At 47.1% G+C, this 25,074-nt stretch overlaps 2 long non-coding RNA genes and 1 pseudogene across 3 annotated transcripts in view; 1 reads left to right on the top strand and 2 right to left on the bottom strand.

The window, feature by feature from the left end:
* Positions 1-25,074, bottom strand: part of LOC135210838 (uncharacterized) — a 160,218-nt gene that overhangs the window by 96,814 nt on the left and 38,330 nt on the right. The window lies entirely within an intron of this gene.
* The window catches only part of LOC135210644 (zinc finger protein 665-like), a 63,770-nt pseudogene that overhangs the window by 11,915 nt on the left and 26,781 nt on the right, over positions 1-25,074 (bottom strand).
* Positions 18,163-19,791, top strand: LOC135210834 (uncharacterized). 2 transcript variants are annotated; one of them, XR_010313580.1, is made up of 6 exons: positions 18,163-18,261; positions 18,372-18,440; positions 18,542-18,681; positions 18,824-18,906; positions 19,036-19,449; positions 19,709-19,791. It is a non-coding gene; the product is annotated as an uncharacterized LOC135210834 (long non-coding RNA). The 2 variants fall into 2 exon arrangements; XR_010313579.1 differs by having other exon boundaries at positions 18,542-18,906.

Here is a 25,074-nt window from a genome sequence, read left to right as displayed (position 1 = left end):
CTATCAAGGATATCTTTGATAGACATATTCCTTTGGAAGGCAAGAGAAGTAGCTACGGCTCTGACTTCGTGAGCTTTCACTTTAAAGAGGCTCAAATCAGTCTTCTGGCAAGATGAATGAGCCTCTTTAATGACGTCCCTCAAAAAGAAAGCCACAGCATTCTTTGACAATGGCAAATCTGGTCTTTTCACCGAGCACCAGAGATTACCTGAGGGACCTCTTATCTCTTTAGTTCTATGAACATAGAACTTGAGAGCCCTGACAGGGCACAGGGCTCTCTCTGGTTCTTGACCCACGAGACCCGACATACCTTTGATCTCAAAGCTCTTGGGCCAAGGATTAGACGGGTTCTCATTTTTAGCCAAGAAAGTTGGGCTCAACGAGCAGACAGCGTTGTCCCCCTTGAAGCCCACTAGGCTACTGAACGCTTGGATTTCACTAACTCTCTTCGCCGTCGCCAGAGAAGTTAGGAAAAGCGCTTTCTTCGTCAAGTCCTGTAGAGAAGCTTCGTGGAGAGGCTCAAAGGGACTTAACATTAGATGTTTAAGAACCACATCGAGATTCCATGAGGGTGGTCTGCCTGTGGAATCTTGGAGGTTTCGAACGACCTTAAGAGATCGTGGAGATCCTTGTTGTCAGAGAGGTCCAGTCCTCTGTGTCGAAAAACGGCCGACAACATACTGTACTCCTATAACCCTTAATTGTAGGGACTGCCAATTTCTGCACATTTCTTAAGTAGAGCAAGAAATCTGCTATCTGGTTCACAGAGGTCGTGGAAGAGGAAATTCCTTCTTTTTTGCACCACGCCCTGGAGGAGGCCCACTTTGATTGGTAGACAGCTCTTGAAGAGGCTCTTCTAGCATTAGCGATTGCTCTCGCAGCTGCTTTCGAAAAGCCTCTCGCTCTGGCCAACTTTTCGATAGTCTGAACGCAGTCAGAGCCAGAGCGGAGAGGTTTTGGTGATACCTTTTGAAGTGAGGCTGTTTGAGTAGATCTCTCCTCCAGGGCAACGTTCTTGGGAAGTCCACAAGGAAAGTCATGACCTCTGTGAACCATTCTCTTGCTGGCCACATCGGGGCAATCAGAGTCAACCTTGTCCCTTCTGAAGCTGCGAACTTCCTCATGACTTCCCCCATGATCTTGAATGGGGGAAAGGCGTAAAGATCTAGGTCTGTCCAGCTCCAGAGCAACGCATCCACCGCAATTGCTCCTGGATCCAGGACCGGGAAGCAATACAGAGGAAGCCTCTTCGTCCTCGACGTAGCGAACAGGTCGACTAGAGGACGTCCCCACAGTCTCCATAATTGCTGACAGACTTCCTGGTGCAAGGTCCACTCTGTTGGCAGAATTTGATTTTGACGACTGAGAAGGTCCGCCCTGACATTCTGTACCCTTGCCACGAATCTCGTCAGGATCTTGATCTGCCTTACGTCTGCCCATAGCAGAACTTCCCTTGCAAGGAGAAAAAGGGATCGCGAGTGAGTTCCTCCCTGATTCTTCAGATATGCAAGGGCTGTGGTACTGTCCGAGTTGACTTGAATGACCTTGCCTGACACTTTTGCCTTCGAAGAACTGCAGCGACAGGAAGATCGCTGCCAGTTCCCTTCACATTGATGTGCCAGGCTACCTGTTCCCCTCTCCAGGAGCCTGACACTTCCTCCCCTCCTAGTGTTGCTCCCCAACCGGAAATGGAAGCGTCTGAGAACAACACTAGGTCGGGGCTCAGAAGATTTAGGGATAAACCCTCTTGCAACTTCTGAGGGTCGAGCCACCATCTTAAGTGGTCTTTCACTGGGTTTGAGATCCTTAGGATCGCATTCAGGTCCTCCTTGGCTTTCCATTCTTCCGCAAGGAAAAATTGAAGAGGCCTGAGGTGTAGTCTTCCCAAGGAGACAAACTTTTCCAGCGAGGAAATGGTGCCCAGCAGACTCATCCATTCCCTCGCCGAGCAAGCCTCTCTCCCTAGGAAGGCTGAGACTTTCTCTAAGCCTAGCTGCTGCGTTCCTGGGATGGAACGCCCGAAAAGCCAACTGAATCCATCTGAATCCCCAGATACACGATGGACTGTGTCGGGGGTCAGATGTGACTTTTCGGAGTTGACTAAAAGGCCCAGGGACTTTGCTAGGGCTAACGTTGATTGAAGGTCCTCCAGACATTTTCTTCTCGACGACGCTCTGATCAGCCAATCGTCGAGGTAGAGGGATATCCTGATCCCTGAAGAATGCAGCCACCTCGCTACATTCCTCATTATTACTGTAAAAACCATCGGGGCCGAGCTGAGACCGAAACAAAGGGCTCTGAATTGCCAAACCCTGTTGCCTAAGACAAATCTCAGGTACTTCCTTGAAAGAGGGTGGACGGGGACGTGAAAGTACGCGTCCTGCAGGTCTAGAGACACCATCCAGTCGCCAGGTCTCAAGGCTCCTAGCACTGACTGAGGCGTCTCCATCTTGAACTGTTTTTCTCCACAAAAAGATTGAGCCTGTCACATCCAGGACTGGGCGCCAACCCGACGACTGCTTCGGCACCAGGAAAATCCTGTTGTAGAAGCCCGGTGACCCCAGATCCACGACTTGCTTCCACCGCTCTTTTTTTCACCATCTGGTCTAAAAGATCGAAAAGGATGCTTCTCTCCCTGATAAGTCGGAGAGAGGTCTCTGGGAGTTGATGTTAATGGAGGAGGATGTAAAAAGGGGATCTTGTACCCTTTGCTCTACGATCTTGAGAGTCCAAGGGTCCGCCCCTCTCTGCCTCCATGCCTCCGCAAAGAACTTCAGTCTGGCCCCGACTGGCGTCTGAAGGACAAGATCTTCATTTGGTAGATTTTGGCTTAAATAAAACTCTTCCTCTTGAAAAACCTCTCCCTCGAGGAGCTGCTCTCGAGGGGGGTGCCCCGCGAAAGGGTTTGACTTTCTTCGGGGGTCTCACGAACGAAGATGTAGAAGGAACTGCTGGGCGCCTTGAAGACTGTGCCAAGAGGTCCTGGGTCGCCTTCTCCTGCAAACTAGTCGCAAGATCTTTCACCATACCCTGGGGGAAGAGATGGTCCGAAAGAGGCGAAAAGAGCAATTCCGCTTTCTGAGCGGGAGAAACCGACTTAGCGGTAAAATTACATAGAAGAGCTCTTTTCTTCAGGAAAGCTGTTCCAAAATGAGAAACCAGCTCTTCCGAACCATCCCTGACGGCCTTGTCCATACACGACAACACGCTGGACAGCTCCCCCAGACTGAGAGAATCAGGGCTTCTAGACTGAAGGTCCAAAACTCCCAAGCACCAGTCTAAGAAATTGAAGACTCCCAACGTGCGCAGCAGTCCTTTCAAGTGGTGGTCCGTCTCCACAGGAGTCCAGGACACCTTTGCAGATGATAAGAGGGACCTCCTCTGAGCGTCTACTAAACTGGAGAAGTCACCCCAAGAGCGGCCGACGAAGGAACCTTCACCCCATGTCCATCCTTGGTTTCATACCAAATGCCTCCTTTCCCGGAGAGTCTAGAGGGAGGAAGGGCGAAAGTGGTCTTGCCCTGGTCCTTCCTTCGAGACATAAAGTCTTGGAGCTTCTTGAAACCCCTCTTGGTTGAAAGCGACGTCTTCATCTCGACAAACTCAGGAGTCTTGACTGACTTAGAAGACGAAAGTTGAGAGGGAGGAGACCTAGGGGCTGCCGGCTGAAACTTATCCCCTAAGGACGAACGTAACAGCCGCACAAGAACCTTATAGTCTGAGACAGCCGAAGCTACAGGAGGTTCCTCTTCGACTGAACTCGCTGGACTACTATGTTCCCTTTCTTCTCTAAGAGGAACTGGAGAACGTCCATCCGGAGAGGGCGTACGTCCAGCAGGCTTAGGTCTAAACAAAGACTTCCGCTGATTGGAAGTTACCGCTTCAGGCATGGACTCGTCCTTACGACGATCCTTAAAACTTGTTGAAGGACGGACATCTTGTGAACGCTGAGCGTCCTTTAAAACGACGGGGACTGTCTTACTATTAGACACGTCCCTACGAGAGGAAGCACGAGCTTCCTGACGAGAGGCGCCAAAAGCGTCCTGCTTAGCAAAGGCGAAGCGTCCTGCGAGCGTCCTCAAAAGCATCCTGCTTTTCAAAAGCGTCCTGCCTCGTCCGAAAAGCGTCCTGCTTTGAACGGAGAACGTCCTGCCGAGCGTCCTCAAAAGCGTCCTGCTTCGCGTAGCAAGCGCCCTGTTGAAAGCGCAAAGCGTCCTGCTGAGCGTAAGATCTACCCGGAGAACGAGAACGGTGACGATCCGGAGGAGGAGAGAGAGACGAACGAGACGAGAGAGAAGGAGACTGCTTCGTCCTCTTGACGGGCAGCCTGACGTCCTTTCTCCGCTTAGGCTCGACTGCTGCTGGGCGAGTCCTTTGAGCCATGAGAGACGAAATCTGGTCCTGAAGGGACAAAAGGATTTTCTTCGTAGGTGACGAAGAAGAAGGAGCAAGACTGACCCTGCGAGAAGGCGAGGGGACGCCTCCTTCCTTCTCGCAGGTACAGCTACCTGTATCTCAGGGGAACACGCCTGTGCGCGCAACCCAGCGTCCTCGTCGGTTGAGACTCTACCTCTCTTCTGAGGAGGAAAAGCATCATACGCGTCCTCTGAAGAAAGCGGTGATATAGGACGTGAAGCGTCCTCAAAACGAAAAGTCCTTTTCAGCGGACGAGAGTCTCTCCGAGCGCTCCACCCCTTGCGCGGGGAGGACGCTTCGGAGGACGAAAAGCAATCCTTCAGGACGCACGCCCGTGCGCGCTCCTTGGCAGCCTGGGACTTAGCAACAAGGCCTGCTGAAGGGACGCCAGATCGGTGGGGAGCCCCCGTAACCCTCTTGCGGCTTTCGACATACCCACTCCCTGAGTCCTGGGAGTCCGATAGAGGTCTAGGCCTAGAGGCATTATGGGGCCGATCTGACGCCCCCTCCACAACACTAGGGACACGATCACAAACTTTCACAGGGCCAGTTTCTAAGGCCAACACTTTAGATTCAAGAGCGCGAATAGACTCGAGAATCAGAGAAAGGGCATCACCTTCTCCAGACACAGCAATAGGGCCCGAAGGCAACAACACAGGATTAGGTTGAACAAAATCTACCGGTGTTAGAAGTGGAGGGAGAAATAGTTACATTCCTACCTTTTGTAGAACTGCTCTTGGAGGAAGACCTCCTGACTCTATCACGCTCCAATTTACGCCGATAGGTCTCATAATCTTCCATTTATCATACTGACAAATCCGCATTTCATTGCACGCATCATCAACCAAGCAAACATGCCCCCTGCATTCCATACAAACTGTGTGAGGATCAACTGAAGGTTTAAGAAGCCTCACCTTACATTCACTCCTCACACACACTCTGAAACTCCCTGTACTTGATCCCGACATCATGTACACAGAAAAGCCAATCTAAAATCAAAAACCAATCCACTATTACGCGTGCCAATCAACAATCCAGTCGATACCAAAAGTCAATCCAGATAATTTAAAGTGAGATAATCCAAAAATCCTAGACGGAGGTACTGCAAACAGTTGTTTCCAGCACCGGCGACAGAAAAAATATGAATAGAAAATGGGAATGGTTCCTGATATCCGCCTCCCAGCGGCGGGAATGGGTACTACCACCTGGCCGCCCACTACGTGTGCCGCGAGTTTTGAAATTCTGTCGGATGTCAGAAAATACAGCTATATATATATCTGACAGGTAAGTTTCATGAACAAAACAGTCTTTAGAGTCAGGTCCCTGTCTGCAAAAAATGACAATTTGTCGAAAATTGCATTTTTCCTAACTATACAAACCTGAGGTCCTTTAACAATAGGAAGGTAACTAGCGGCAGCTGGGACGGTCGTAAGCTTCGAACAAGGGTGGAGAACGGTAGTTAACTGCTTGTCCGATCGCTGCGCGCGCCCGCGCGCCCGAGAGGTGAAGAATCACTTTTGCTTTAGGCCCATGCAAAAAGTTGCAGAGTGAGGGGTGGCATGAGGTGGGACTATATGTAAAGGACCTCAGGTTTGTATAGTTAGGAAAAATGCAATTTTCGACAAATTGTCATTTGTTCCGATACGTAATACAAACCCTCGGTCCTTTAACAATAGGAAGACTCACTTCTTGGTGGGAGGAATCTGAGTCTTTTTGGTGAACAGACTGGTGTTCGTCCAACCCTGGAGTGCCTCCCTGGTCGTAAGAGCAAGGGAGGGATCCAAACCTCTGTCCGATTGATCGGGGTGTGCACCGCAGGATCAATGGTCAGACCTCTGGGCCAAGTACTAAGAGAGAGGCAAGCGTATCTCTTCGTACCAGCAAGCAAGAACTTGTTCCTGTTTGCAAGAGACAATCATAAAATGATGGGTTTGTCTCAATTTGGCATCCACTTCCTCCCCCTTGTTGGAGGAAGTGGTGGATATTTACTCCTATCCCTACTGAAAAGGGATAGGATGGTGCCTCTATTGAGTAGCTCACCTGCATCTCGTCCTTACCAGCAGGGTGACGACCGTGTCCCTCTACCCAAAGGTAGAGGGAAGAAAAAGATGGGAAGAGGAGCCAGTCACACTCTCATTCCTCATCCATTCTTACGGTCACACCAGGACTCGATGCTGTTCAGCCTGCGAGGGTCTGGGTTAACTACACAACGTGTTGAGCAACCACCACGGTTCCCAAGGAAAAAGATCCAAGGAACTGTGGGCAATATCCTGAAGGTAGAAGGAGGTGCATGCGGTCCGGTTGGACCAGGCGCCTGCCTTCATTACCTGCGCCACGGAGAAGTTCTTGCGGAACGCGAGAGAATGATGAAGAGGCGTCCACACTCATCCTGGGTGTCGAGTTTCTTCAGACAGCTCCGTCGCACCTTCACAGGACAAAGCAGCATAGCCTTCGTATCGGAGGCGGTGAAGTCCATTAGGGAGGGTATTGTGAAGGACTCGAACCAATCGTCAGTTACCGAAGGGTTCTGAGTCTTCGCTACGAAGATCGGTACGAAATCGAGCGTCACAAATCCCCCATCCCCTTTGTGCTTTACTTCTCAAGAGAAGTCATGCAGTTACCTAAGACGAAAAGAAGGGAATAGTCGTATGACCTATCCCTCTTCTCGACTTTGGTTATGTACAGTACTCATACTGACAAGCTATTAAGACGAAGTAATGATTGCTCTGGAACAACCGAACTAAGTCCACAGCATAGTTCGTAACTGACTCGGCGCTCTGACAGCTGCCGACTGACTGGTTCGGAATCAGTAGAGGCAAGTTGTCCAAGCATCCGGGTAAGTCACGTGACCTTCGCCCTTTAAAGAGTTATGCTGAGAGACCAACAAATAAAATATTTGTTAGTCACCGATGCCGGACGGCGCGGCGATGATTCTCTTAATGCATAAGCTCAAAAGGCGAAAGTCAATTGCCTTCAAAAGACCGAGGTCCCTGATGGCAAGAAAATCTCATAGACGTTGAATCTCAGCTTAAGGAGAAACAACACTATGTGACGTTGAAGACGAAGGTAGGCAATGAATGCAACCTACGTCTTCCAGCTGAATCGAGAGAAGGAATCTCAAGATTCTCTAAACCTGTGCTTACAAATGACTGAAAACGCTAACCGCCATTTCATTGCTGTCCGTTGTGCAAATGAAAGTGGGGCGTTCTTCAGTAATGAAACACACGGGGAGAGAGCCGCTTGAAGAACTGCTTCTCATGGGCTGAACGTTTGGAAGTAGAGCTGGCAGGTGTGGGAGTAGGCGATGTCTTTCAATACATCTGCTAATCCGGGGTGAACAATGAACAATTGTACACCTCCGAATACAAGATATTTTGAGGACAAACTCAGATTCCGCAAAAATCATTCGCATTATCGGATACGATGCAGCAAGAGACTATTACAGAATTCTGTTACCGTGCGGTAAACAGAAAGATGTTTAGAGAGTCGAATAGATATCTCTGTTTAAAATTCTCGCAATACCGAAGACGATGAATACTAGCGTTTCACAGCAGTAGATGGTCATTCATGTATGCGAGAATCCCCGTTAATCAGAGACTTAAGTCCGTGATTGTTGGGCAGAGATACGGTTGTTATTCAATCAAAGCAGGTGAGAAAGACATAAACAACCGTCTATCTCAAAGCGGCAGCTGATATGAAATGCCTCGGGCAATTCAATACGCAGTAGCTGTCGCTGACTCGTCATCCTGAGTTGCCAAGTAATCCTTTCCACGAAGGAATGCGTTCGGCTAGAACCACCGAGCATAAAAAGATATGCTCGAGCAATTATATTTAAGCGAAACGAATTTCGGTAAATATAAAAGCTTAAATGGTGTTGTTGTGACAACACCATAAGTATATAAAAATTGAAACTGGAAACTCCTGGGAGGTTGCAGGCAACCCGGGTTGCAGTTCATTAGAATACTTTTCGTCTAAGTCGCAATCCGTAGAATAACCAGGATATGCGCCTACCCTCGGACCATTCAACTGCTTAGCAGAATCATGTCGCGAGGTTAATATACGTAGTATATTTGTAGGATTCTGAACAACGATCTCCATCCTAAATTCTTTCCTTCAAGAAAACAAAATAAGGATTGGAGATCGCCACCTTAGTTCTCTATTAAAGAGAGTGAAGGAGAAGTCTTCCTCGAAGGAAAGCTTCAATGGTGAACAGAATACTAAGACGATAGTTCCAGCCAAACTGGATATTCCCGTCCGTTCTTCTCTATTCCAGGTTGGTTCGCCTACTGTGAGATAGTCTTCTTTCAGCAGCAGTCTTCTTCCCTAATGCTAGAAATTCCAGGAATTCGAGCATAGGCGAGGTTCCCGATTATCGTGTAACATATCGGGGATTCTCGTCTCGCTCACTTTGGACCGTGGTCTCGCCTATGTGTTTGGAGATCGTAAGAAACTCTAACACTGAATGCGCTAGAAATTCCGTAGAATTCTAAGCAGTCTGCGAAACCCCCACCGAATTCGTCAAACGATATCGGCTGGTGGTCCTCTCGATTCCCGTAGAAATCGAGAATGGGGCAGGATCCCTCCTCAACTACCGGGGCTTACGTCAGGTAGGACCCGAAGGTCCCCCCTGGTAGCGCAGTCCCCAACGTGGGATCCTACAGAGAAATCTCTGTAGGATCCTTCCCCTTTCCCTCGTAGCCGTAAGGAGAGAGGGAATGGGGGAGGAATTGGATACTCGCTCGCCTTCCCAGTGGAACTAGCAGTTGGAGAAGAGTAGGAGCAGCCATCGCCTTGCGGCGATGGCCTCTCAGAGTCTGGGAAAACGTATCGTCAGGAGAAAACGTTTTCCCCGAGGAGGGTTACGAACTCTCACTGTAGGTAAGGGTCTGCCGCCACTGTGAACGTCGTCTGGGTGGGGCTGATCGACACTGACAGGAGAGAGCCGATACCGTCTCCGACTCATTCAGTCCTCGTCGAGGTCGAAACCTCTCAGGAGGACCGAAGGAGTATTTAAATACGGTGTCCGAAGACACGTAGAAACGCCGCTGTCGCAGTAGAGGAGGTGGAAGTAGCTTGATCGACCGGCCAGAACTGAGAGAGCCTTCTTGTCCGGAGACGTGAGAGACTCTGGTTCAAGACAGAATCGGCAAGCTCCGATCGCGGCATACCCACCGTCGGTTTGGGTTCCCTCTCGGGTGCCCCAAAACGACTCGAGCAGAGACATGGGCTCTGCTGGTGGGAGCGGCGATCCTTCCCCGGTCGTTTGTGCTGACGAATCAGTGCAATAACCTGGGTAAAGTTACTCTGAATCTCGGAAGTTACAGCGTCTTGAGGAGTAGGACCGTCCTGTCCCTCCAACAAGAGCAGCTCCCAGGACCCTCCTCCTTCAGAAGAAGGACCAGCAACAGATCCCTGACGGTTGCCTCCAATCACTTGCACGTACGTCCTGGTTGGTTCCTAAGACCACCTGGCACGTGCGCGTCGTGACGGGATCGTGAGCGGCGCATCTCTCAGCGATCACTCCTATATACCTCGCTCTTCCTGGCGTATGCCGAGGAAGTTGAAGGTATCGGCGAGACAGAACTGACGCTACCCCCTCTCCCCCTGACGGTCGCCTCCAATCACTTGCGCGTACGTCCTGGTTGGTCCTAAGACCATACGTGGCACGTGCGGCGTCGTGACGGGATCGTGAGCGGCGCACCTCTCACGATCACTCCTAGCTACCTCGCTCTTCCCGGTGTAGCCCGAGGAAGTTGAAGGTAGTGGAGAGACAGACCTGACGCTCCCCCCCCGCTCGCTGGCAGGACCAGCGTACGTGGGGGGTTGCAGCCGATCACCAACCCGCGGTGGGGATCGATCTGCAGGCCTGGCCGTGCCGCTCACCTGTGGCGAGCGGCTCGACTGAGCACGTCGACCCCGGTCCCGTGCGTCAGACGAGCTGCTGCTGGTCACCGTATCCGCCCGGTCCCTGTGGGAGCGGCGGTCAGGTGACCTGCAGAGCTCGCTTTCGCCGTGAGACCGGTGAGCGTCCTCGCGGCACGTCAAACCGCTGGTACCAGCCGAGGCTGGTACCGTCGGTCGAGGGGACCTGGGGGACCTCTTCCCAGCCTCAACCCGTGGCCGGTCAGAGACCGTCACGTCCACACCGAGGTACCGGCTGGTCACTGCGAGAGCGGCCGCTGGCCTGGCGAGAGTCACCTGAGCGGTCTCTCGACAGTCTTCTGCTCCGTGCCTCGGTCATGACGCTGAGCGAACTCAGGCGTCTTAACTTTGGCTGCACGGTCACCGAAGGAGATCGTACACTCGGAATTCTCTCGGGACGAGAAACCGAGCCGGTACCTGGCTTAGCAGCAGAGCTGCCAAGACCAGGCGAGGGTGTACCAGCGGTAGCCAGCACACCCTTGGTCCCCGTCTTCTTCTTCTTCTCAGAAGGGGAGACGGGCCCCGTTCCCGAAGGAACAGGAGGACCAGCAGAAGAACCCCCCCGTCACACCGGAATGTGACGAGCCCTTCGAAGTTCCCGAAGGAGTCTTCTTAGGGGGAATAACAAAACCCGGTTACCAGCTGGTCGCTGCGAGAGCGGCCGCTGGCCTGGCGAGAGTCACCTGAGCGGTTCTCGCCAGCCTTCTGCTCCGTGCCGTGGTCTTGGCGCCTCGAGCGAACTCTGGCGCCGAAACTTTGGCTGCACGGTCTCCCGAGGGAGAGCGTACACTCGGGATCTCCGCGAACGAGAGACCGAGCCGGAACCTGGCGTAGCGGCATCGCCGCTAGCACCAGGCGAGGAAGTACCAGAGCTAACCGATACTCCTCTGGTCCCCGTCTATCTCTTCCTTACGGAAGGGGAGACGGGCCCCGCTCCAAGAAGAGCAGGAGGACCAGCAGAAGGACCCCCCGTCCCACCGAGGTGGGACGGGCCCTTAGAAGTTCCCGAAGGAGACTTCTTAGGGGGGGGAGGCAGCCTTCTTCTTCTTCGGCTTATGGGCCTTAGAAGTCGAAGGGGAAGAGGCAGCAACAGACGAAGACGAAGATGACACCTTCCTCTTCTTCGTCAGCTCACGCAGGATAGTCGTCAGGTCCTCCATCCAGGCCGGAGTCGGGCCTATTGCCGAAGCAACACGGCCCGACTGCACCTGTCCGGAAGGACCTGGGACTGGGGAAGACACACCATGGGCAGGACCAGCATGGACAGGCGCAGGAACCAGGAGCGACAGGAACAGCAACCAGCTCAGGAGCGGCAGGAACAGCGGCAGCGGTAAACACAGAAGGGACAGCCAAGCCAGTAGCGGGAACCACATCAGCGACAGGTACGGCAGGCCCAGCCATCGCCTCGTAGAATCATCGGCAGCCAGCGTGGTACTGGCGGCCGGTCAGGGGCGAGCTGCTGGAACAGCGGAAGTCTGGGGCAGGCAACACGAAGAAAACACAGGCGGCGGCGGCATACCCCTCCTCGGTACGGCGGCGACCGGCCCTAGAAGCGGCAGACGGCGTCACCGACACAGCATGGGGAGTGTAGACCAGCGGGGGGAAGCAGCATAATCGGCCGTGAAGGTTGTAGTGGAGACCACTCCAAGGTCACCGCCCCAGACCTCGCTAGACTCTGCAGCAGATCATGGATGCTAGGCACGCCCTGCAGCCGCAGTGGTCCATACCTGTCCAAGGTCGTCTCCCACGGCTGTAGCACCTGCGGTAGCACAGACAGATTAGTAAGAGGGGTTCCCTCACGCACGGGGGGGGAGACATGCCCCACCCCGAACGGAAGGAAGACCCCAAAAACAAAATACAAGGAAGCTGAGCGGGGGGGCAGGAAAGAAGACGAAGAATCGGATACCAAGGGAGTCGCGGGAGAGCTTTCCGACGACTTCCTGGCAGACCTTCGCTTCCCCTACCCCCGCACAGCAGTGAAAAGTAATATGAAATGAAACAGAATACTGCACTTGCGATTCACTTCATAGAACTTAAAGAGGGAAAAATCAATTCCCGGTAAGAGCGGAAACCTGATCCATAATAATACGATGCTATCATAAATATATATGAAAATGAACAATACTGCACTTGCTATTTTCACTTTCACAGCAATAAATCGTAAGGATTAATTCCGGGTAAGAGCGGAAATTGATCCAAAATTAAATTTGATGCAATTAATAAATGAAAATGAAAAGAAAACTGCATTGCGAATCCACTTTCATTGCATTCTATTCATACAAAATAAGAGGCTCTTGCCGAGCGCAATCAAGCTCTCGGCAACGAACGCACAGGGCAAAAATATAATGAAAAAGAGTACTTACATCTTTCAATTACACACTTTCGCCCAAAATACATGACTCGGCGCGAGTGCGCCCGCCCTCTGCACCGAGACATAATTCAAGGGTTCAATTCATGAAAAGAGCGGAAATCGCCGTCTCTACGGCGATAGCTCCAAGTTGATTCATAATTAAGTAATGAAAATGAAAACAGTGTACTTACAGTTTCATTTTCAAGTCAAACCAAACCATTAGTAGAAAACACAATATAAACAAAGCATACGACGATGAAGCGGGCAGAGAGCGATGACGAACACGTCCTTCACACCCGCGGCCGAAAGCAAAAGTGATTCTTCACCTCTCGGGCGCGCGCACGATCGGACAAGCAGTTAACTACCGTTCTCCCCTTGTTCGAAGCTTACGACCGTCCCAGCTGCCGCTAGTTACCTTCCTATTGTTAAAGGACCGAGGGTTTGTATTACGTATCGGAACAAATTTTATTTGCATGATAAAATAAATTTTTGAACATACTCACCTGGTAGTTATATATATAGCTTACGTCCGTGACGTCATGGCAGAATTTCAAAACTCATGGCAATCGCTGACTGGGTAATCAGGTGTACCACCTGTGCACCCTCTACCCAGGTACCTGGAACCATTCCAACTATTCCTCAGATCTTCTATCCCATAGTCTCTAGAGGGGAGGAGGGTGGGAATTAAATTATATATAACTACCAGGTGAGTATGTTCAAAAATTTATTTTATCATGAAAATAACATTTTTAAACATCTAACTCACCTGGTAGTTATATATATACGTAGCTGATTGACACCTTTGGTGGCGGGTCAGAGACAGCTATCATCGTTGGAATTGACATAAGTGTTAATAAAAACCAACTTATGGTTCCTACCTGTTAAGGAAGCTGACTTCAATGATATCCTGCCTCATTATGTCTGCCTTCCTTAAGAGATCCAGCGATCCACCCAGGGGGCTGAAGACCTCTAGGAGCTGTCAACCGGTGTATAACCTCTATGTGACTAGACTCCCTACAATACCCTTGTTCCGGGCGCTACCACCTGACTAAGAATCAATGATTGTGGAAGACTGCGTCCAATCTCCACAAACAACCATAAAAATTCAATAGGGTATTGGGTTATGGGGTTGCAGGGGTAGCCCCTTCTCCCACTACTGAATTAGCTGCTACAATTGGCCCCAGCATGTAGCAGTCTTCATACAGTTTGCACTTGCTTCAAGTAGTGCGAGGCAAACACTGATTTGCTTCTCCAGAAGGTCGTGTCCAGGATATTCTGAAGGGATCTATTCTGCTTAAAGGCTACAGAGGTTGCTACCGCCCTAATCTCGTGTGTCTTGACTTTCAGCAGCCTGAGATCCGCCTCAGTACATTTCGAATGGGCTTCCCTTATTAATTGTCTTATAAAAAAGGATAGCGCATTCTTTGACATTTGCAGAGAGGGTTTTTTAACTGAGCACCAAAGTACCTCTGACTTGCCACGTAAATCTTTCGTTCTTTCCAGGTAATACTTAAGGGGGCCGGCCGGAACCGCTATATATGGTGGTATAGGGCGAAAAATGCAAAGTCATGAAAAAATTCATGGAGCTTCATATGGCAATTGAGAATACGTATACGAAATATTTCGTCAAAATTCCTCTTACTTTCGTAGTTACAGGGAAATTAGTTAACATAACTCAATAAGCCTAAAACACTGATCCGTACAAGAAAATGCAATATTTCTTCTATTATCGTAAATTTTTATAATTATTGTCAAAGAAATTGGGAGAAATGGCCTCTGTAGACATTCCCCGAGTCGAGAAGGAGACTTCAGGCTCAGGTACCAAGTCCAGTCATGAATTAGTGCGATCACAGACATCAAGTAGTCTACACGTTCCATTTCACCTCTTGACATTCGCTTGCCTTTACGTATGTTTATGTATGTTTCGGCAAGAATTTCATCATGCCAATGAGGAAAAGACAAGGAAAACATCTCGCTAACATACAGACGAAGAAAAATCACTCTAGTATTATTACAGAATATCATAATATTCTCGTAGTTAGTGAAGAGAGAGGGTAGGGTTGCTTAGTAACGCCCCCTTCTTGCCTGACAGTACACGTCACACTCTGCCCAAGGCTACGATCTTTGAGCAAAGAGATCTTCATTTATTATATATAACAAAGTTTTGGTTTTTTAATACCCAAAATGGAATATGAAATTCATAATACAGGCGGTCCCCGGGTTACGACGGTTCCGGCTTACGACGTTCCGAGGTTACGACGCTTTTTCTTAAATATTCAATGGAAATTCCGTCCTGGGTTACGACGCTTGTTCCGAGGTTACGACGCTGACGCTTCCGACGCTCCGAGTTAACGACGCTTTTAAAAAACGCATGCTATGATAAAAATCCTTTATAGTTTAGCACAGTACATAATAAAAATATGTTTTTGGTTACATTACAACAAAAATTTTGAGGTTATGATGATTTTTGACACTTTTTTTTTTTTTCGTATTTTTTGAATTTTTTTAGTGACGCCGCATATGCGGAACTAGTTTGCGGGCGAATGAATACACTAGCTTGGGATGCGCAGTTTAAAACAGTCCAAAAGCGCAAATATAATGAAAAATCATTGCTTGTTTCCAGTACATAATTAAAAAAACTAAGTTTCTGGTTAGATTACAACACAAATTCCAAGGTTACGACGTTTTGTTATGCTTTTTAACGATACCTCATATGCAGAACTAGTTTTTGAGCGGAGGTGCATAAATTAATTAACGCTATTTAACTGTATGGTAAATTGACCGAACAACGACCTCGGACGGTCGAGGACGCCAAGCGTAACAATACGAAAGGACGCCACTTCAATCGCGTGCCTGCCTGCATTTCACTAGGTTGTGTGCTAAGACGTTGCTGAAATTCCTTGCCATTTTCGCAAATTTACAATGGCTCCTAAACGCCAAAGTACTTCCTCCGATGATAGTTCATCCAAGAAGAGGAAGGTCATCACGATGGAGGTCAAAATATGACGTGATAAAGCGTTCGGAGAAGGGAGAAACTAACACCGAAATAGGCCGTTCTTTAGGCTTGAGCAGGACCACGGTGGTAACCATTGTGAAGGACAAGGAACGTATTCTGAAGCATGTTAAGGATGCTGCACCGATGAAGTCAACGGTGATAAACGAGAAGCAACGTAGCCAGAGCATTGTTGAAATGGAGAAATTGCTCATGATCTGGCTGGAGGACCAGAACCAGCGACGTGTTCCGGTGAGCTTAAGTGTGATCCAGGAGAAGGCTAGAGCGCTGCATGAGGCAGTAGTGAAAAAGTTTGGCGAAGGCAGTGCTGGTGGTGAATTTTCCGCGAGTAGAGGTTGGTTTAACCGTTTTAAGGCTCGTGCAAATTTGCATAATGTGAAGCTGCAAGGTGAAGCTGCTAGTGCTGATAGCGAAGCAGCAGAAAGTTTTCCAGGTGGTTTGGCTGAGATAATTAAGGATGGTGGTTACACGGCTGACCAAGTCTTTAATGTGGATGAGACTGGATTATTTTGGAAAAGAATGCCAAATCGAACGTACCTTTCCAAGGAGGAGAAGTCAGCACCTGGCCATAAAGCTGGAAAGGAGCGACTGACTTTGCTGTTTGGGGCAATGCAAGTGGTGATTTGAAACTGAAGCCCTTGCTGGTGTATTTGGCCGAGAATCCCAGGGCTTTCAAGGGCATTTTCAAGAGTCAACTCCCTGTGATTTGGAAATCAAACAAGAAGGCGTGGGTTACCTTAATGGTCTTCGAAGATTGGTTCAATGACCATTTCGTGCCAGCAGTGGAGCGGTATTTGACTTCGAAGGGTCTGCCTTTTAAGGCCCTCTTAGTCCTGGACAATGCCCTGGTCACCCTTCAAATTTGAGCGACATGCATCCTAATGTGAAGGTGGTGTACCTCCCACCCAATACCACATCGCTGATACAGCCAATGGACCAGGGAGTAATAGCTAATTTCAAGGCTTACTACCTTAGAAGGACCATATGTTTTGCTTTGAGGGCCATAGAAGCTAACAAGGAGTTGACACTGAAGCAATTCTGAAGGGCTACAACATTGCTGATGCAGTGAAAAATATTGCAAGTGCTTGGGACGAGGTGAAGACGACCACTTTAAATGGGGCCTGGAGGAAACTGTGTCCACAGTTTGTGCACAGTTTTGAAGGCTTTGACCAGGCAGAAGACGTCGAGACTGTGACGAGGAAGATCGTAGGGCTAAGCAAGAGGCTGAAACTAGATCTTGAACCTGATGATGTAACAGAGCTGCTGGCTTCCCATGGAGAGGAATTGTCTGCAGAGGACTTACTAGAACTTGAACAACAAATGATTGAGGAAGAGGAGGCGGCACCAGAGCCAAAACCCAGGTCATTAACTGTGAAAGGCTTGTCAGAGGGTTTTACTCATCTGGAGAGAGCCTTGGCTTCTTTTGAGGCAGAAGACCCTAACGTTTCTAGGTTTGACAAAATCAAGAGAGGAATCATGGATTTGGTGACTTTCTACAAGGAGACCCTGAAGGAGAAGCAGACGAAGAGAAGTGTGCAGTCCAGGCTTGACACTTTCTTTCACAAGTCTCCAGTACCACCACCTCCCACTCCTAGTCCTGGTAAGGAATTCTGAACTGTTTTACTAATTTATGTGTTTACATAGTGTACATATTAAAATGTGTTAATTTTTTAATGTAACAACTAAATGTAAGAGTAAATTGTAACTTCATTAATTTTCATCATTTGTAATTTTATTGCAGAAGTGGTGACAGTTCCAGATCCCCCTGTACTACCTGTGACAGTTCCAGATCTCCCTGTACTACCTGTGACAGTTCCAGATCTCCCTGTACTACCTGTGACAGTTCCAGATCCCCCTGTACCTGGACCCTCTGTATCAGCCCGCCCACCTGTACGTGTACAATCAGGTAAGCAATTTCATTTTTCTCATTTTCATGTTGGAAATTGTTTACACCCTACATACATACGTACACTAACTTACATAGTGGTACAATGTGTTTGATGTTGCATAACCTTATTATTTTTTTTTTTTTCATTTCAGACCCCTTTGATAGTGACAGTGACCCAGATGACCCTGAGCCTTTCCATGGTTTTGATGCCTCGCCCTATACATCAGGTAAGGAATCCTTAACAAATTTGTATAAAATGTTTTATAAATTGCTAATAGAAATTTTATTAAAAGTGTACATATGCTACAATTACATCCACCTTATAATATATTTATGTACCCTATCATTCTTTCCAGATCTAGATGTTCCCTCATCAGTTGATACGAGTATCACCTCTCCAGAGCCCAAATCAGTTGATACGAGTAGTATCACCTCTCCCATTTCTTCAGGTAAAAGAATTCTTCATTTTTTTATATTGAACATACGTATTACACACTACATATGTCAAACAGTAATAACATGTGCAGTAGTTACAGTAGTAGTAACTATCATTTTATATATTTTTTATCATTCCAGACTCCCAAGCACCTGCCCATCCCACTCCATAGCCCAGCCACCCACTCTCATGTACCATATGGCCATCCCAGTAAGCAAGCCAACCACTAGAATTTGGTAAGGACATTTTTTTTTATTAATGTTTTATTATTACATATGTAATAACCATGTTATGTATGTAACATACATACTATATAATCATATGTACTATTACATTATCATTCCAGACTGGCATGCACCTGTGACTTACATAAACCAGACCTCTACATAGCCTACATGTCTTCATTTTGCTGAAGGTAAGGAATTCTCAGTTGTGTTTAATGTTTGCATACGTACAATAAATTTTGTACACCTAAGTGGTTACATACTGTCCTTTAATATTAATTCTTCATTCCAGACTGCCCATCATCCTAGCCTGTTATCTGTGATAAAGCACACTGAAGTTAGGTTTGGAATGCATCCTTATCATGAATGCTCTACACCTCCACCTCCATCTCCCACAACCTAGGTAACAGCTTTGAGACTCACTAAAAGTTGGTAAGTTATGTAAGGAATTTCTAAATTAAGTTTTATACTACATGTTATATGTGATATTAAACCACTGTATGGTGCATATTACTGTATGTAACTTACTATGCATAGAGTACTTACTGACAAAATTATTTTTTGTACATTCCAGAACCCCCTGAATGATGTAGGCTATGGGGCCACATAAGACTTTGTCCATCCAGGGTTACATTGAACGACAACTTTAAACTAAAAGTAAGGAATTAATTAACATACATTAACTCTTTTAGTACTCTTGATATATCTACAGTAATTAACATATTGCATTCACAACTTTCTGTAGTGTATATTTTGTACACTAATTTTGTTACTTTTTCCTTCCAGAACCAACATTTTTCACACAACTCCAGGTTGTTACTAACAAATTACTACTACAAGTGTCATCAAGGGATAACTACAAGTAGAAGCACCATTTTTGGATGGAAAAAACCCTTCAGGAAAGTATACGTATCACATGTAACATGTAGTGTAACAAAGTATGAACAGTAAGGTTTTTACATACAGTAGTATTACATACGTACATAACTTTTTTTACAGGAATTTCCAACCAAGTTTGATTATGTACATACATGTTATAAACCACTGTACGTATGGTTACTGTATGTAACTTACTAAACATACATAACATGACTTAACTTTGATACTTTTTTGGTACATTCCAGAAAACCAGGACCCCCTCCATGATGCAGGCTATGGGGCCACATAAAACTTTGTCCAGGGTTACTACATAACATAAAGGTAAGGATAATACATAGTGTAGTAAAACATACATTAAGTAAGTTTTATACGCATACTAAAAAAAAGTGACCAAGATCTCTCACATGGGATAAGTGATCAAGGTCCCTCATACTGTACACTCCCTGCTGAACAGGGGGTGTAGACCAATCATTTACTATGCATACCAGTTGATATTAAACCACTGTATGGTGCATATTACTGTATGTAACTTACTATGCATAGAGTACTTACTGACAAAATTATTTTTTGTACATTCCAGAACCCCCTGAATGATGTAGGCTATGGGGCCACATAAGACTTTGTGCATCCAGGGTTACATAGCACGCCAACTTTAAACTAAAGGTAAGGAATTAATTAACATACATTAAACTAAGTTTTATACATGTTATATATGTGATATTAAACCACCTGTATGGTGCATATTATGTATGTAACTTACTATGCATAGAGTACTTACTGACATACTAATTATTTTTTGTACATTCCAGAACCCCCTGAATGATGTAGGCTATGGGGCCACATAAGACTTTGTGCATCCAGGGTTACATAGCATGACAACTTTAAACTAAAAGTAAGGAATTAATTCACATACATTAACTTTTTTACTCTTGATATAACTCAAAGTAAGGAATTTATAAACTAAAAGTAAGGAATTAATTAACATACATTAACTCTTTTACTCTTGATATCTATAATTTACATATTGCATTCAGGACTTTGTGTAGTATTTTGTACTAATTGTGTTATACTTTTACCTTCCAGAGCTACCAGACTGGGATTTTAGTGTACTCCAGGATCTACCAAATACTACTACGAAGTGTACAGTGCATAATATAGTGTTTAGTGTATAATCTAACCTAAGGATTAAGTGTAGTACATTGTGCTTTATAGTGTCACAAGAGTTTAATAAAGAATTATACCTTCAAGAACCATCCTTTGCCATTGAAATAACCACACTACACATCATGCAATATACTTGCATGTCACACAGGTAAGGTCTCTAACTTTTTCTTAGTTTAAGGCATATTTCCAAGTGTCGTTCCGGCTTACGACGATTTTCGGCTTACGACGCGCCTCAAGAACGGAACCCCCGTCGTAACCCGGGGACTGCCTGTAATCATGATTTATTAAATTGTCTTTGTAAAAAAAAAAAAAAAAAAAAAAAAAAAAAATGAGTACACCTTCGAGTTTCACCTCTGACATTCTCTTGCATTTATGTTTATTTATCTTTGTTTCGGGCAAGAATTTCATCATGCCAAAGAGGAAAATACAAGGAAAACATCTCGCTAACATACAGAAGAAGAAAATTCGCTGTAATAAGCCGAGTTAGTGAAGGGGAGAGACAGAATTGCGTAGGAAGGAGTGCCCCATCTTGCCTCAAGCAGTGCCCCAGGCTGCGATATATGAGCAAAGGGATCATCATTTATGATTAAATTATGATAAATAAAATAGTTTTGGTTTATTAATACACAAAAAAGAAATATACATTCATAATAATCATTATTTATTAACATTGTCTTCATAGAAATACGAAGGAAAACTTTGAACGCCCGTATCTCAAAACTATACTTATTGACCTTCAAAATCTATCTTCTCACTTAGTTTTAAAGCTATAACATTGGAATTTCGTATATAACTCAGAAAGACATTATAGAACAATCAAATAGAGCCCTTTTTTTCAATTTTTGTTTCATCTTTTTTTTATAAATTTTTTTCTCCTGATTTATAGGGTTTATTTTTTTACCATATTGAAAAATTCATATCTAGCAAAAAAATGACTTTTAGAAAAAAAACTCTCCATTCAATTGGAGGTCTACATTAGGTATATATATGGTAGTAATCCCAGGTCTTCATATTAAATATCAAGGGAGGAGATAGAATTTGAAAAATGGTTTTTCGGGATAAATCGCCCTGGCGTCACAAAACCGAAGGTCAGAGGCGAAAATCACATGCGGTTTGGAGATGTCCCAAGTCACCTTATTAAGTGGTATGAATATCAAAGTCCTGTCCTTAAAAAATGGCATTAGCCGGCCGGCCCCCTTAAGAGCTCTTACCGGACACAGAACTCTCTCTAATTCCTCACCTGTGATATCCGACAGATTCGGTATCTCGAACGCTTTGGGCCAGGGCTGAGATGGGCGTTCATTCTTTGCTAGAAACCCCAGCTGTAGAGAGCAGATAGCCTTGCCATGTCTAAAGCCTACGGTTTTGCTGAAGGCATGAATTTCACTGACTTTTTGCTGTAGCCAGACTAACTTAGAAAAAGAGTTTTCATGGTGAGGTCTTTCAATGATGTTTCCTGTAAAGGCTCGAACCTATCACTCATGAGAAACTTCAGGACTACGTCTAGATTCCACGCTGGTGAGGACTGTAGTCTCTCCTTAGTAGTTTCGAAGGATCTGAGAAGGTCTTGGAGATCTTTATTGTCAGACAAGTCCAAGTTCCTGTGTCTGAAGACCGCTGCCAACATGCTTCTGTATCCCTTAATGGTCGAGGTCGAAAAGTTACGACTCCTCTTAAGGTACAGAAGGAAGTCAGCTATCTGGGTCACAGAGGTACTGGAAGAGGAAACAGAGTTGTCCTTGCACCATCCTCTAAATGTCTCCCACTTGGATTGGTATACCTTAATGGTGGATGACCTCCTTGCTCTTGCGATCGCTCTAGCTGCCTCCTGTGAGTTTTTTGATAGTCTGAAGGCAGTTACTTGAAGAGCTTGGAGGTTTTGGTGATACCTTTCCAAGTGGGGTTGTTTGAGTAGATCTACTCTCAAAGGGAGACTTCTGGGGGTGTCCACCATCAATTCCAGTACCTCTGTGAACCATTCTCTTGTCGGCCAAAATGGTACCACTAGAGTTATTCTGGTGCCCTCGTGAGACACGAGCTTCTGTAGCACTTTGTGTACTATCTTGAACGGAGGGAAAGCGTACACGTCTAGGTGCGACCAATCCATGAGGAACATGTCTATGTAAGTCGCTTCGGGATCTGGTACGGGAGAACAGTAAGTCTCCAGCCTCTTCGTTTGTGCTGTGGCGAAGAGGTCTATGCATGGACGTCCCCAAATCCGCCACAAGTTCTTGCAAACCTCCTGATGTAAAGTCCATTCCATTGCCAAGACTTGACTTTTTCTGCTCAGGATGTCTGCCCTGACATTCCTTTCCCCTTGAATAAACCGTGTTACTAAGGTCACATTTTTTTCTTTCGCCCAGAGAAGTTCTCTCGACGTCTCCTACAGGGACTTGGAGTGGTTTCCGCCTTGCTTGTTGATGTAGGCCAACGCCGTCATGTTGTCGGAGTTGACCTGCACAACCCTGTTCTGGACTGAGCTTTCGAACTCCTTGAGAGCTAAAAAGATTGCAGTCAGTTCCTTTTGGTTTATGTGGAACCTCTCTTGTCCTCTGGTCCAGGAGCCCGAGACCTCCAACTTTCCTAGTGTTGCTCCCCACCCCGAGTCCGAGGCGTCAGAAAATAACACTAGGTCTGGGTTCCTCTGCTTTAGGGAAAGGCCTTCCTGAAGCTTGACGGGGTCGTTCCACCACTGTAGACAGCGTTTTATGGTCTCCGACACGGGAATGCACTTTGCCTCCAATTCCTTCCCCTTGTCCCAGTGCCGATTGAGGTGGAACTGAAGTGGGCGAAGGCTTAGTCTTCCTAAGGAGACAAACTGCTCTAGTGAGGAAAGGGTCCCCAGCAGACTCATCCATTCCCTCGCAGAGCACGTCCGTTTCCTTAGGAAGTGCTGCAGCTTTACCAAGGCTTGTTCCGTCCTTGACGCAGATGGAAAAGCCCGAAATGGCTGACTCTGAATCCTCATACCCAGGTACAGGATCTCTTGTGATGGGGTCAGTTGTGACTTCTGCTGGTTTACCAGAAGGCCCAGATTTCGAACCTTCTCTATTGCTTCCTTCTGCAACAACAGAGAAACTTGTTGCCGTATCGCCTGCGCCTTGGATTCCTCTCTGTATCTGGCCGAAAGATCAATTGGTTTTACTGCTAAAGGAGGTTTTCTCAGGAAAGGAATCTTGTATCCCTCCTTGAGCAGTTGAATGGACCAAAGGTCTGCTCCTCTCTTCTCCCATACTTGCCAGAAGTTGGACAGTCTGGGTCCTACCGCTGTCTGAAGAGTGCCATCAGACCCTGCTTTGCCCTTGTCTGGAGCCTCTCTTCTTTGTACTCCTTCCTGTAGGTCTCGTGTTACCTCTACCGAGGGCTCTACCCCCGAAAGTGCTGAGAAACCCGAGACACAGGAGCATTTTCCTTAATCTTTTACGTTACAAAACTCGCTGGCAAAACTTTCCTCGCTGCCTTCATCATCAAGTCCTGCGTGGCCTTTTGGGCTAAGGCAGAGGAGACTTCTTTCACCAACTCTTGCGGGAAAAGGTATGCGGACAGAGGTGCATAAAGTATTTCTGCCTTCTGAATGGGTGTGACCCCATTAGAAAGGAAAGAACAAAATTGGGTTCTTTTCTTAAGGATTCCCGCCGAGAAAAGCGCTGCTAACTCGTTGGAACCATCTCTCAGAGCTTTATCAATACAAGACATCAGATGTACCAGCTCTTCGGTGTCAGCGGCCTTGAAAGACTCTTATCTTTTTTCCCAAGGCTCACAGAGTCCAGTCTAGGAAGTTAAAGACCTCAAAGGCTCTGAATATTCCTTTGAGGAGGTGGTCCATCTCTGGTGTTGACCAAGAAATCTTAGTCTTTCCCATGGCCATCTGACGAGAGGCGTCCACTAGACTCGAGAAGTCCCCCTGGGAAGAGGCAGGAACTCCCAGGGCGAGAGCTTCTCCAGTCTCATACCAGATACTTGATCTAGACGCTAATCTGGCCGGAGGAAACGAGAATACTGTCTTTCCTTGGTCCCTCTTAGTCTCCATCCAATCCATCATTATTTTCAACGCTCTCTTGGACGAGCGTGACAAAACCATCCTCGTAAAATTGGTCTTCTTTGACGCCTTCCCTAGAGTAAATTCTGAAGGCGGGGAACGAGGGGCAGCCAGAATAGTTCTCCGGAAGCACATCTGTAAATACGCTCATGAGTCTTTTTAAGTCCGACGAAGGGTGCTGTTCTTTTCGATCATCTTCGTCGGAAATGTCTTCTACGGGATTAACAGGAGAAGGGGGAAAGTCATCGTTTCCTTCTTCTGATTGTCCTAGGACCGAAGTAGCGACGTCATGTTTCCTCCTCCTCGTCTCCTTGTTATCTTCCTGAAGCCTGGCGTCCTGGCGTCCAACCTCTTGACGCTCGGCGTCCAATCTCTTGACGCCTGACGTCCTTGCGTCCAGCCTCTTGATGCCTGGCGTCCTGGCGTCCAAAATCTTGACGCTCGGCATCCTGGCGTCCAGCCTCTTGACGCATGACGTCCTGGCGTACAATCTTTTGACGCTTGCTGTCCTCTCGAACCTTAAGGTCGCTTGCTGCTGGACGCTCGCCGCCTGTGCGACACACGTCAAAAGCTTCCTAAGGACGACCTACAGCGATTGGAACGTCTTGAGCTGGACGATTACCGACGTCTTTCTTTGCTTCAGGTTACCAGACCTGCATCAGGGAGGAGAGTTTCTGTTGCATGTCTTGCAGCAAAGCTATTTGCGGAGCTTCTTGCTGCTGGGGACAGACTGGGGAAGCCGC

Source organism: Macrobrachium nipponense, chromosome 4 (assembly GCF_015104395.2).
Source record: "Macrobrachium nipponense isolate FS-2020 chromosome 4, ASM1510439v2, whole genome shotgun sequence".
Taxonomy (NCBI): Eukaryota; Metazoa; Arthropoda; class Malacostraca; order Decapoda; family Palaemonidae; genus Macrobrachium; species Macrobrachium nipponense.
This window is presented reverse-complemented; position numbering and strand designations above follow the sequence as displayed.